The 13,063-nt window shown below is 43.9% G+C and overlaps 1 protein-coding gene across 4 annotated transcripts in view; it reads right to left on the bottom strand.

Annotated features, from left to right (window-relative positions):
• The window catches only part of STXBP6 (syntaxin binding protein 6), a 236,075-nt gene that overhangs the window by 62,731 nt on the left and 160,281 nt on the right, over nucleotides 1-13,063 (bottom strand). The gene's annotated exons all lie outside the window — the stretch shown is intronic.

The following is a 13,063-nucleotide window of genomic DNA, read 5'->3' as shown; positions in this document are numbered from 1 at the left end:
TCAGTTACCAAATAACCACCATTTTCATAGCCACATGACAAGTGGATATAAGGCTACTGTTTATGAATCTTGCTTTGTATTTTTGTTTATATGTATGTATTATCTCATCTACCATATTATAGTCACCCAGAGAATATATTTTTAGAAGATTAGGAGTGTAGACTCAGTGTCATGACTATAATATGCAAAATGTTACATCATTCCTACATGTATTAGAAATAGCCACATAGCAGTATATACTGATGGCTGTGGTCAGAAACACCCCACGCTCCACATTCCTTAATTATGTGTTCTTTTGTTGTTGTTTATTTGCTTGTTTTTAATTTGGGCTCATTTAAGAGAACTATGGCAAGGAGAATAAGCAGTCACACCTGATGTGCAGATTATTCCACACAATAAATAGCTGTCTCTTGCATATAAAATCAGTGTCACCCTCTGCATCTCTGTGACTTCTGCTGCAAATTCCAAGGTGGAACACATTCTTCTGCATGCCCTTAGTATTTTGTAACAGCCTAGGAATCATTTTTGAAATAAATTATGCCATAGGTATTAAATGGTTTCTTCTAAGAAAAATCTCTGGGGTCTTTCCAAAGTACTATCTTGATGAAGATTTAGAACAAAAGGAATGAATGCTGAAGGAGTGTCAATGTACTCAGCATTATATTTAATTCCCATATAAATAACAACATAATAGGAGGATGAACTGTCCTAAGGAAACGAGAGACAACTATCAGTACATTCACGTTTCTCAGCTCAGCTGGCCATGATGTGTAGGGATCACCAACCAGGGGAAGTGGGGTGAATGGCAAAGGAGCCGACACAGAACCCCGGGAATCAGACCATGGAGACCAGACTCAAAGGTGCAGATCTAACTTTATTGTGCAGTGTAAAGGCTTTTTAAAAGGTTGAAGGGCCAATCAGACTATCTCAAGGACCAATAGCAACCTATCAGGTTGGTGCAGCTTTCAGGAAGTGTGGGGGATGGGGGAGGGCAAGCCTACCTTAGGAGACTTCCATAAAGAAGGGAGAAGTCACTGCCCTAGCTGGATCCATTTTGGGACTTCACTAGTAAGCTAGGAGTCCCTAGTAGATCAACACTGTATGCAGTGGATCGGGATCGTTCAAGGAGTCTTAGAAGACCCTAAGGCTTCAGTCGCCATTCTCTGCGGGCCTCCAAAAGGCTTATCTCAACAATCCCCGCAAGGATGCACACACTCCTCCGTTTGCTTGGAACCTCCTTTCTGCCCTTCCCTAACCTAGAACACATAGAAGAGTGACTCTTGTGATGTCTTAGTTGCTGTTCTATTGCTGTGATAAGACAATATGAACAAGGCAACTCATAGACTATACAGTTTATTAGGGCTTACAGTTTCAGAGTTCATGACTATCACCCACAGTGAGTATGGCTATAGGCAGACAGGCAGGAAAAGCAGGCAGGCAGGCAGGCAGGCAAGGAAGGCAGGCAAGGCAAGCAGGCAGGCAGGTAGGCAGGCAGGCAAGGAAGGCAGGCAAGGCAAGCAGGCAGGCAGGCAGGCAGGCAGGCAAGGCAGGCAAGGCAGGCAAGGCAGGCAGGCAGGCAAGGCAGGCAGGCAGGCAGGCAAGGCAGGCAGGCAGGCAGGCAAGTCAGGCAGGCAAGGCAGGCAGGCAGGCAGGCAAGGCAAGCAGGCAGGCAAGGCAGGCAGGCAGGCAGGCAAGGCAGGCAAGGCAGGCAGGCAGGCAGGCAAGGCAAGGCAAGCAGGTAGGCAAGGCAGGCAGGTAGGCAAGGCAGGCAAGGCAGGCAGGCAGAGCAGGCAGGCAAGGCAGGCAAGGCAGGCAAGGCAGGCAAGGCAGGCAAGGCAGGCAAGGCAGGAAGGCAAGGCAGGCAGGCAGGCAGGCAGGGCAGGCAAGCAAGGCCGGCAAGGCAGGCAGGCAAGGCAGGCAAGGCAGGCAAGGCAGGCAAGGCAGGCAAGGCAGGCAAGGCAGGCAAGGCAGGCAAGGCAGGCAGGCAGGCAGGCAGGCAGGCAGGCAGGGCAGGCAGGCAAGGCAGGCAAGGCAAGCAGGCAGAGCAGGCAGGCAAGGCAGGCAAGGCAGGCAGGAAGGCAGGCAAGGCAGGCAAGGCAGGCAGGAAGGCAGGCAAGGCAGGCAAGGCAGGCAAGGCAGGAAGGCAAGGCAGGCAGGCAGGCAGGGCAGGCAAGCAAGGCAGGCAAGGCAGGCAAGGCAGGCAAGGCAGGCAGGCAGGCAGGCAGGCAGGCAGGGCAGGCAGGCAAGGCAGGCAGGCAAGGCAGGCAAGGCAGGCAAGGCAGGCAAGGCAGGCAGGCAAGGCAGGAAAAGCAGGCAGGCAGGCAAGGCATTAGAGCAGTAGCTGAGAGCTGAGCCACTCACACCATACACACACACACACACACACACACACACACACACACACACACACACACACAAAGAGGGGGGAGGAAGGGAGAGAAAAAGGGGGAGAGGGAAGAGGGAGGGGGAGACAGAGAGACAGAGATGCAAACTGAGAATGGTGTGGGCTTTTGAAGCCTCAAAGCCCACACCCAATGAGCCATCTTCTCTAATAAGGCCATACCCCCTAATCTTTCCCAAACAGCTCTGACGACTGGGGACTAAGTTTTTAACTATATGAACACATATTTAGTAGTAATTCTCATTCAAACTACCACATTTGATAAATCCAATTTGAAGCAGAGAGAAATCACTAATAGGAGCCATTACTCCGTGACACAGCTTTTGTAAGTGCTAACCGGAATCACCGAACTTTATTCTCCCGGTCTCAGAAAGAAATACAAATGCCTTTCAGTGCCTACACTAGGGAATGAGTTCTTACTGAGTGATTGTCACTTCAAGTATACTGCTGGAAGGTCAAGGTATTACATTAAAAAAAAAAACTGAATAGAGGGAATAAAACAATGGATAGATGTGGTGTATGTCTGGCAGAGAACCAATCTATTAAAGCACGATGTTTTTCCAGAATTCTCTAGTACTTTGCATGGTATTGGTTTGGTACAAATTTGACTTTATTTCAACTAAAACTTATGGCAGAAATTACCACCTTTCTATTGCAAAGTAGCCTATAATAGATTTAAAGCTAAACTTAGAGCCAAATATGACATGAAAGTTCTTGGATCTCTAAGACACCAAAATTATACCTCTTCCTCAGACGTAATGTTCTCACTCTTCCAATGTACAAGCCACAGTTTGATTGACTTTATCACACCAATCCGACAGAGCACTTTACAAATTTTGTGTGCATGCTTTGCACGTCTCTGCCTATCAAGGGGGATATCGTCAAGAGCTTTACTCTCTATTTATGCCTTTCCCTTGGCTACATTTCTTCTTCTAAGACACATTATATAAATGTTCCTTCAACACCTCTTATTCTCATCAAAATAATTTATAACTTATGCTCACTGTTTTAAAAATTTGTTGACAAGAAACTCTTTATAGAATATAGTTATTGTCATTTGCATTTTTACATTTTCACAGCCCTGAGAGTTGTCATTTAAATGTTAATAATATTGCTAAAACCTTCCTTATATATTCCATAATATGGTGCATTGTGAGACCCACCCTGAACATGTCACCCACTGCTTTTATCGTCCTCCACTGACCCTTTCTGAGCTTCCCACTTCACATTTTCAGACACAGAGGAAAATATAAGCAGTATAAAAATACTTTGAAACATGTCAAATGTAGCAGAAGTCCATGCTCAGCACCAGCTCAATCTGAATGCCTATTGGAGTACACTTGTATTTTTTTAAATTATAATGCAGTATGTCCATGGTTATCTTACTATTTAGAGTAAAGGTTTATAGTCTCAGTTTTTGGCCACATTCTCAAAGAAATAAGAGAAAATGAATTGACTTTGGAAGCTTTTTCCCCCCTCTATAAGCCATGCCTGCACTGTATATCTCCTTGTGGTGTTTTGTGATTTTTCACAAAGCAGGAAAGCCCACTTTGAGCTCCTGTAGGGATGCAAGTAGCCTACCTAGCAGATGATGGCAGTAGTGAGAAAACACTGAATGGATGGTACAGATATTAAGGGCACAAGCTGCTCAAAATGTAGGGGTGATTCCAACATACCAAGAAGACAGAAAGACCTCTCACAAACCCTATCTGTGGAAGTGTTTGTCACTGTTTGAAGAACTTCCATGGTTAGGATAAACAGGAGCTATGGACCTTCTTCTGTCTAGTTGTACTCTAGGAATGTGCCAGATGATGCGTCAGTAGGTCTAAAGGTCACAAGAACTGCCACAATCAGCAACCAGTTGATCATATACTATCAAAGATCAAATATCTCCTATCTAGTAGGAACTGTCTGCATCCTGCGCTGCTTTTCAGAGAAAGCCACCGCTGACTGGCCTTTGAAGGACTTATGATTGTAAAGGATCACACTGGACCTGTGGAATGATTCAGGAGTAAAGGTGTTTGCCACTGAGCGGGCCCAAGTTTGATCTCTGGGACCACATGATAGAAAGAGAGAACCAATTTCTACAAATCGTCCTCCGATGTCCATACAGTGCACAGGAGAGATGCCATAAAACCACAAACGCATATATAAAACAGGTAAATAATTTAAAACATTGGACCAATTTTTGCAAATGTTGAGACCACTAGCTCAAAAACTTTAATATTCACCTTTGATTGAAATTATAGTTCACTCAGATCTCACTGCTGAGGCTCCTGAATTAAGACACTGCCCTCAGAGTTAGTCTCTTGTTCTTTTGTTGGGAAGAATGAGGCTTGCTTCATTCTTGCTTCTTGATAATTTTATACCATGACGTCTTAATTTTTTATTTCTAAGATCTTTTCCCATAGAAATTGAATTTTAAGTCTTAACCTTTTTGTTGTTGTTAAAAACTTTTTAAAAAAGTCAGTGATTCTCCCTTCCCCTAGCCTTCTGACTTGACATGACTGTGTCTCCCCCTGGTCCCCACAGCCTGCCTTGTTCAGTGGAATCATTGAGTTCTGGGGGCTCCTCACTAATGGGTGCAGTTAATGGTCCTGAGTAAAATTATCCCTGCTTACAAATGTCTGCAGCTCAGATGCTTCACACAGAGAGTGCCTCTCCTCTCCTTTCCTCTGTGGACCTACCTCCTCAGGACAGACCTGATTCTTCTACCAGTCCCAAACTAAAGCTCCCTGGTTCTGAGTCTGAAGAGGGCACTTAGAAAAAAGTAGAGTACAAGGTCCATGCGAAGAAACAGAAGATTCAGACTGTGTTCTCTCAGGACCAGCTGTGTGAACTCAGGGACAGGTTTAAAGGGCCCTGGTACCCGAGCCTCCAGAGGATGCAGGAACTCTCTGCCAGTCTGAACCTTACCTATATAAACAGGCTAAGACCTGGTTCCAAAACCAAAGATGAAATGTAAGTGATGGCAGAAAAACCAATGGCTGATGACCGGCAACAGTGTGACCCAGAAGGGCTCTGCATCTGTGGAGTATCCTGGTCTCCATTCCGGCTATCCCCAAGGCTATCTGGTAAACACATCTCGAAGCCTTCCAATGTGAACAGCCAGGCTTGCACCAGGTTGCCTTGGAGCAACCAGATCTGGACCAATCCAACTTGGAGCAACAGGACCTTAACCAACCCAACTTTGAGTAAGAAGACCTGGAACACTCAGGCCTGCAACAGTCAGGCTTGCAGTGCTTCTTTCCCTGACTTTGGGGTGGACTCTCTGCAGCCTGACATGCAATTCCAGCAGTGCTTCTCTGCCAGTGGTTTGGAGTGAATTTACAAGCCACTGGGGAAAACCATACGCATCTTAGGACCCCACAAGCCTTGGAATTTCTCCTGAACTGCTTTGTGAATTTGCCAAGTGGAGTGTGAGGAGTTCACAGCTCTTGCTTAAAGTAAAGGCAGCAGCTGGATTCCTTCCTTCTTCTAAAGATTTTTATGTTGTTTTTATTGTTTCGGTGCCAGAGAGCAAACCCAGGACCTTGAACACGCTGGGCACCCACTCAGCAACTGAGCTCTATTGGCCTTAGCTGTGTAGCTGTCTTTTCCTTTAGTGGAGACTGAACTAAGGGCTTTAGAGACAAGGAACAGTGCCCTCCCTTCCCCGACAAACACATCCATCCCTAAGATGAGCTTGTCTTTTTCTTAGAAGCTTGGGTCTTGGTGTACATGGTGTGTCAATTTCAGGAGTAGGGTTTAATTGGAATCTGGTCAAGGAGGTCTGAATATCTTTTGCTGCTACAGAAACGGACATGGTGGCACTAGCTGTAGATCCAGTATGTTTGACTTTCTTTAAGATGTGGAGCCTAGAGGCATAAAAAGTATAAAGATTCATTCAGATCTGGTGGTCACTCTGGAGGATCATGAGTTTGAGGCTAGCCCAGATACACAGTAAGTTCAAGATCAGCCTGGGCTACATTTAAATAGTAAGGCAGCATCTGAATGAAATAAAACTAAAGCTTTGGCTGAAGGAAGACTTCCATTTTGGTCGTTAGGGGATTTGATCTGTTAAGTGGCTTTTTCTGATTTCCTTCATTTCTTTTCATCTCACCATAAGTACTATATTAATTAATATCTGTAGGAAGATGGTTATATTTGACTGTACCATGATCAACCAGTACCAGTTAACTAGTTTAAGTGAAATAAAATTCTAAATTTACCTTTAAAAAAAAAGACCCTTAACTGGGGCAGAGGGGAGGACATCCTATTGGGAGTCTAGATGAGAGAAGCATTGGAGAATGGCAAAGTTGAAGGATCCAGAGGATCCTAGAAACCTACAAGAAGAAAATTATGAGAGGCAGATTTGGGCCCAGGGGTCCCACTCAAACTATGGCACCAGCCGAGGACAATACAGGCCATAAACTTCAAAGCCCTACCCAGATCTAGCCAATGGACAGGACATTCTCCACAGTTGAGTGGAGAGTGGGGTATGACTTTCACACGTACTCTGATGCCTCATATTTGACCATATCCCCTGACTGGGGAGACCTGGTGGCACTCAGAGGAAGGATAGCAGGCTACCAAGAAGAGACTTGATACCCTATGAGCAGGAAGTCTCCTTCAGTCACAGTCATAGGGAGGGGAGTAAGGGGAAAATGGGAGAGAGGGAGGAATGGGAGGATACAAGGGAGGTGATAACCATTGAGATGTAATATGAATAAATTAATAAAATAAAATGTAAAAAAAAAGACCCTTCTGTCATTTTTCAGAGGCAGGAACTATATTAGAAACCACTCCCTGGGACAAAGGAGGCAACCAAGCTACTATGGCTCCCTAAAGGTTTCCCTAACACTAGTGCCTCTGCCTTGTTCCATTATAGTCAAACTACATCAGCATCCTAAGGCTTCAAACATCCTTATTAAGATTTCTTACACAAGTGTACGTATTAACCAATTTTTCCTCTATCTTCAGATAAATTTTTCTCCATTTTAAAGTCAGAAATCACACTGAAAGGTCTAGGACTTAGCCTTGATTTCAGATTTGCATAATAGAGTTCAGCATACCACTGAGCATCTCTGAGGCTAACAAAGCAGCATCTTAATTAGCCTTTGGTGCCCCCTAACAAAGCAGCATCTTAATTAGCCTTTGGTGCCCCCTAAGCATCTTTAGTATCCAGGTGTAATGGAACTTCTGGGAAGAAAGAAAATCCTCCAGAGAATAGCAGTAGTCAACAAGTACACAGAGAAACTAAACTGCCAAGATTTCCTCAAAAACTCATTTCTTCAATCTTAGACTATCTATATACCAGGTGATTCCTGGTCTCTCTCTTGAATAAATATGAAGTCCATGAGTAAAATCCTCAGAAAAAAAGATGACTTTTTGTGTGTCTGGTAATACAAAACTATTTTGGCAAGTTATTACAAATAAAATTAGGCTTTTCTATTAAATATTTTCTCTGCTACTGTGAAATCATACCTGAAGTTGATGATCCTATATGATTCTGGGAAAACACATTTTGGAATTCAAAGGCATTTGTAACCCTGCATGACATGAATGCATACACTACCACCACCACCAACATAACCACGGCCATCACCGCTACAATCACCAAAGAACCCAAGTATTATCAAAACTGTCAACTCCAGGTAGAATTATACAAAGTGACTAACACAGGGATTATAACGACCACTGATACTGTCACAAGGATAGAATTAATGTTTCTCTCCCATGTGGTCCCTTCATTCAGGAGGCCAGTGATGTAACTGAGAACACCATGGTGAAATGCAATTGTCTGTCCCAAACTTTGAAAGGGTAACCTCTTGACAACAAGCTGCCCACTTTCCACATTCTCTGTCTACAAACAGTCTTGGTGGTAGTCCACATCACTGCTGTCCACCTGTTTTGTCACAGGTAGAAGACCATGCTTGCCTATCCAGAAGTGCTCATCATTCAAGCCGGAGCTACTGAAAAAAAGGATCTTTAGAAAATAAAGGTTTGATTCTTTAAGCAAAGTAGGTCACCATAAGAGGGCACAAAATGCCCAATTCATTCCTGTGTTAATGAGGGCTCTCTAGAGGAACCAATGGGATAGACAGATAGATGATAGATAGATAGATTATAAAAATAATTTATTAAATCATCTTTAAAATAGCAACGATAGCAGAATCGCACCTGAGAGTTGAGAACACGATAGTTACTCAGCGCTTGTGGCTAGGCACCTCAGCAATTTGGGGAGTCCCTCAACAGCTCTCTCTCCCTTGGGGACAGCCCGAAAACTAGTAATTTCTCAGTCTAGGGCTTGGTTGCCTCCACAGTGCCAATCTGGCACCAGAAGGCCGAAAGTTTTGTTGACAATCACTAGTTCCTAGTCCACAGTGAAAGCCTGGTTCTAATATCAGCAATCACCACCACCGCCACCACCAGCACCTCCACCACCACCACCATAACCACCAGCACCGCCACCACCACCTCCACCATCATTATCATCCAGCAGTAAAAGAGGAGGCCAAGGAGCAAAAAGGGAGATAACCTGTCACATCCCTCTTAACTGGACTGCTAGCAGAAGGTAACACCCACAACTGGAATTGTTCTTCCCACAACTGTCAAAGCAATCAAGTCATTTCTTCAGGTGAAGCTCCCTGCTCTCTACTTTGTAGCAAGTTGACCTTAAAACCAAACATAATAGCCCCAGCTAACCAAGCCTCACTCTTCAGTCCACAGTTCCATGACTGGTACCAGGCCATGCACACGCAAAGCTCCTCCCACCTGTGTGCTGTTGCTCACAGTAAGTTTCAGCCTGAGATGCCTTTGTGGCAACCTTATGAAAATATGAGGTATGTTTATCACTCACACAGCAACTCCAAAGTTCTGCTCTGCTACAAGTCCTTCCTTCTAATCCAGCTCATGGTTGCTCCCTTTTCCCAGGTAATTTTCTTAAGACTCACTTCAGTACTTCGCTTAGTCTGATCAGAAACTCCAGGGAGATTCTCTTTCAAGAAAATAGTTGGTCCTACACTGTCTAGATTTGTTCTGTTATTTTGTTTTCGTTTTTTATTTTAATTTAGCAGGGTAAATATTTTTTGTTTACATACGTCTTATTATTGAATCATCTGATTTAGAAGCATTTTAACTTCTAGGCAGTGAGAAGAGAAGCTTCATCCAAATGACCAAAAGTTTAAATTCAGAATGCGTAATGCTCTCTCAGTTGAGAACATTCCCTTGATTAATGGAATAGTGCCTTTTGGGTAGTAATAGTCCAGGAAGAATTGGATATAGTCCTCTATTCCCCAGGGTGTGCATGTTATGTTCAGAAAAAATAGGCAGCCAAGAGCTGGGGGCGGAGCTTAGTGCTGCATTCCCACCCTATCCCCAAAATTGATATGCATACAAAAGCAAAAAAATTGTAGTTATATTTCTGTTTAAGCAGAGCTTTAACAAGCTAAGGCAATCACTAGATGGAGGCAAAAATCTAACGTGGGGCTTGAAACAAGAAAGGAAACTAAATCTCTTAAAAAGGCAGGATATAACCTATGGATAGTCACTTGCCCATGTGTAAAAATGACTGGTGAATAAGTCACATTCTCAGAGAGAGAGAGAAAATAAAGATAGAAATGGCCAAGGCATGAGAGGTTTGGGATCAATAACAAAGGGGACAGGATCACAATGACTTTGTCTCTGGGGTACCATGACAACCATGGAGAGGAAAGGACAGGAAAGATCACTGCCTTTCTGCATGTGCTGTTTGTCGGCTTGTTTTTCTTTTACATTAACTTCCTCCATCTCCTGAGGACTCTTTGTAAGGTGATTTATTTTGCAGCTGGAAGTTCACCCTCTGAATCCTTCTTCCTTGACTGAGAACAATGGGGATGTGGAGGAAGAATGTGGTAACAGTGTCCAAACATAACAGACACTGGCTCTATCTGCCCGAACTCCTGTACAGTCTTCCCCAGGACACATCTGACGATCCACATACTGCCGGCCTGACTCCAGTAGACAAGGAGCCCGGTTTTGCTGATGTATAGGTGCAGAAGCCCTGACTGTCAATATTTCTGCCTAGGAATGAGGTAATGGAAGCTATTGATTACAAACTAAAATTAGTACACATTGAGCACTCCAAATGGGAGCTTCCAAATCTTAAGCAGTAAGAGTTTTGAAGGCAATACCCTACCGGTCCCTTTGTCCTTGGTAACTGGCTCACTCTTGTCTCATGGAAATGTATGGAAAGGATTTGTCTGGTGGTTTAAATGCTGAATGAGGGCACAGGGCTTGGGGAGGAAGGCTTCCAGGCTGTGCAATAAAGTTAAGAGCAAGGGGAGCTGAAACAGCTGCTCAGAGCAGAGGTCCATCCTTGAATTATGACAGACTCACCATACCTTTGGTGACCATCTCAAGCAAGTCACCTCTATCAGAGAGGGTTGTTTGACAGGTTTGTTCTAAAGAAAAGTGTCATTGGGGAAGGGAAATCTGAATGAGTAATGTCATGTCAAATTTATTCTTTGTACATCACCTAAAAGCATTACTTTTAAAAAGAAAATATCGTCACCAAAGCTCCTGTCTCTTGTTCTACCCACAGAAACAGAGCTCCTTCCAATGCCGGCCACATACCATCCATGTTGTCTTGCTCATTAAACTCAAAGCTCAGTGGTGCACACACTATACAGCCCATGCACTATGACAGGCGAAGGTCACCACTATTCAACTGACTAGAACTAAGGAGTGGCTGGTTTTGTTATTGTTTGTTTTTCTGTGAGAAAAAGGTTATTTGCTGAGAGAACAAAGTAAAGAGAAGTTTTTATGTGAGAATACACACACACACACACAAAGAGTTTACTGCTGGGAGTCTCAAAAAGGATGTTTTCATGGGGTCCCAGATCTAATCTATACTGCCCAAAGAATTACATGTAACCCTGCTGCCACCAGCAGAAAGCTAATGGTCTCTGCTGACTTTCTGCCAGGAGGACAAGCTTCCTAAAGTGTCTCTGCAGTGGAGGCCAATTTTTCTGTTGTTCAATCCTGTATTTCTTCTTGTGCATTGGTTGACAAAAAAACATCAATGGCACAAAATTTGATCTAAAAACTACATGTCCCCTCCCCTGGGAAGGCTGCTCTATGTGGGGAAGGACCTTGTGCCCCAACACTGGATGGCAACTAAGAGCAGTAACAATAACCTGAAGGTGACACATCACAGAGAAGAGAAGGCTGGAAATTTGAGGAAACCGGGTCATTGCTGCCTCTCTGTCTATATACATGGGCCCTTTCCTCTTTGAGTATGTTACCAACTTTAAGATTAAATTTTGGCCAAAAAGACACAATGTACTCCCTTTAGTCTTAACATTGTTCTTCCTTCCTTCCTTCCTTCCTTCCTTTTTTTTTTTTTTTTTTTGGAGACAGGGCTTCTCTGTGTAGCCCTGACTGTCCCAGAACTCACTTTGTAGACCAGGCTATATCACAGAGCTACTCCTGCTTCTACCTCTGGAGGGCTAGGATTAAAGGATTGTGCCGCCACACTTGGCTCCAGACTTAACTTTCTATGATCCCAAAATGTTACAGAAATGCAACATGGCACAGTGGAGCCCATTTTCCCAGGTCCAGATGCCTCCCTTATAAGATGAGAAACAAGCACAGCAAAGGACTGTCAGGAACTGCAAAAAGGGCTACAACTTTGCACATCCAAGAAGCACATGGGAAATAGACATCTTCAATGTCCAGCGCTCTGGCTGTCTTCAACTGCTTATACACAGTCATTCTTCCAAGAAACTCCAGAGACTCATAAAAGGAGGCCTGGCTGTGCAGCTCCCTCTGCATGGCTGGGGAGAGAGTGGGGCTGGGAGGTCTCTTGGCAGGAAAGGAGCTGCATGCTATGAGAAAGTTTTTCTCTTGGTAACGGCAAAACTTTCTGAAATTCCCCTGGAGAGAATCACAGCTGTATATGAGTTAATTTATGTAAAGTTTCTGTCACTTAAGAGGAAGTTAAACAGCCAAAACTTGGATCAGAAAGCAGCATGACTTTTTTTCTTCTAGAAAATATAAAGCCACAAATAGCATTCATTCAAAATAATGTTTATTATGTGCATACTGAAAGGAAAGTGACACTGATGCAGATGGGGACATGATGCGGGGATATGAACAAGGTGATGAAGGAGAGCTGCATTTCTCAGGGACATGTACATCAGAAGAAAAGCGCAAGTCCCTGGGTGCTAGAATCTAGGCAGGGTATCAAAAATGCCACAGTACATAACTTGTACTACCATGCTGTCATATGACTGGGTATCTCAGGTGGGAAGGACACACACTGAATGGAATGGTGATCCCATTGGTGTGGTGTGCTGAGCTCGCCTTCCTTATGGAAGAAGGCTCCTTCCAGTTTGTTGTTCCCAAGTTAAAGCTCAAGGAAAAAAAAACACACATACTCCTCTTTCCCCAAACCACTTTTCTGATTCCACAAGGAAACAGATGAGCTTCACTAATTGGGAAGGACTGGCCCAGCAAGAACAAGTGCACAGTCAGTCTGAGAAGAGCTTCTCCTTTCACATGGCCTTGAGATGAGAAAAATCTGTAAGACTCTGCACATCCTAGCCAAGAACCCAGGGTACTCTCTATGTCCAAGCTAAATGTTTAGGAAGTAATCTGGTTAAATATATATTTATATTCAAAAGTAGAACTCTAGACTTC

The sequence above is a fragment of the Acomys minous genome (assembly GCF_964271855.1).
Source record: "Acomys minous genome assembly, chromosome: 8".
Lineage (NCBI taxonomy): Eukaryota > Metazoa > Chordata > Mammalia > Rodentia > Muridae > Acomys > Acomys minous.
The sequence above is the reverse complement of the archived record's forward strand: the minus strand, read 5'-3'. Positions and strand labels throughout refer to the sequence as shown.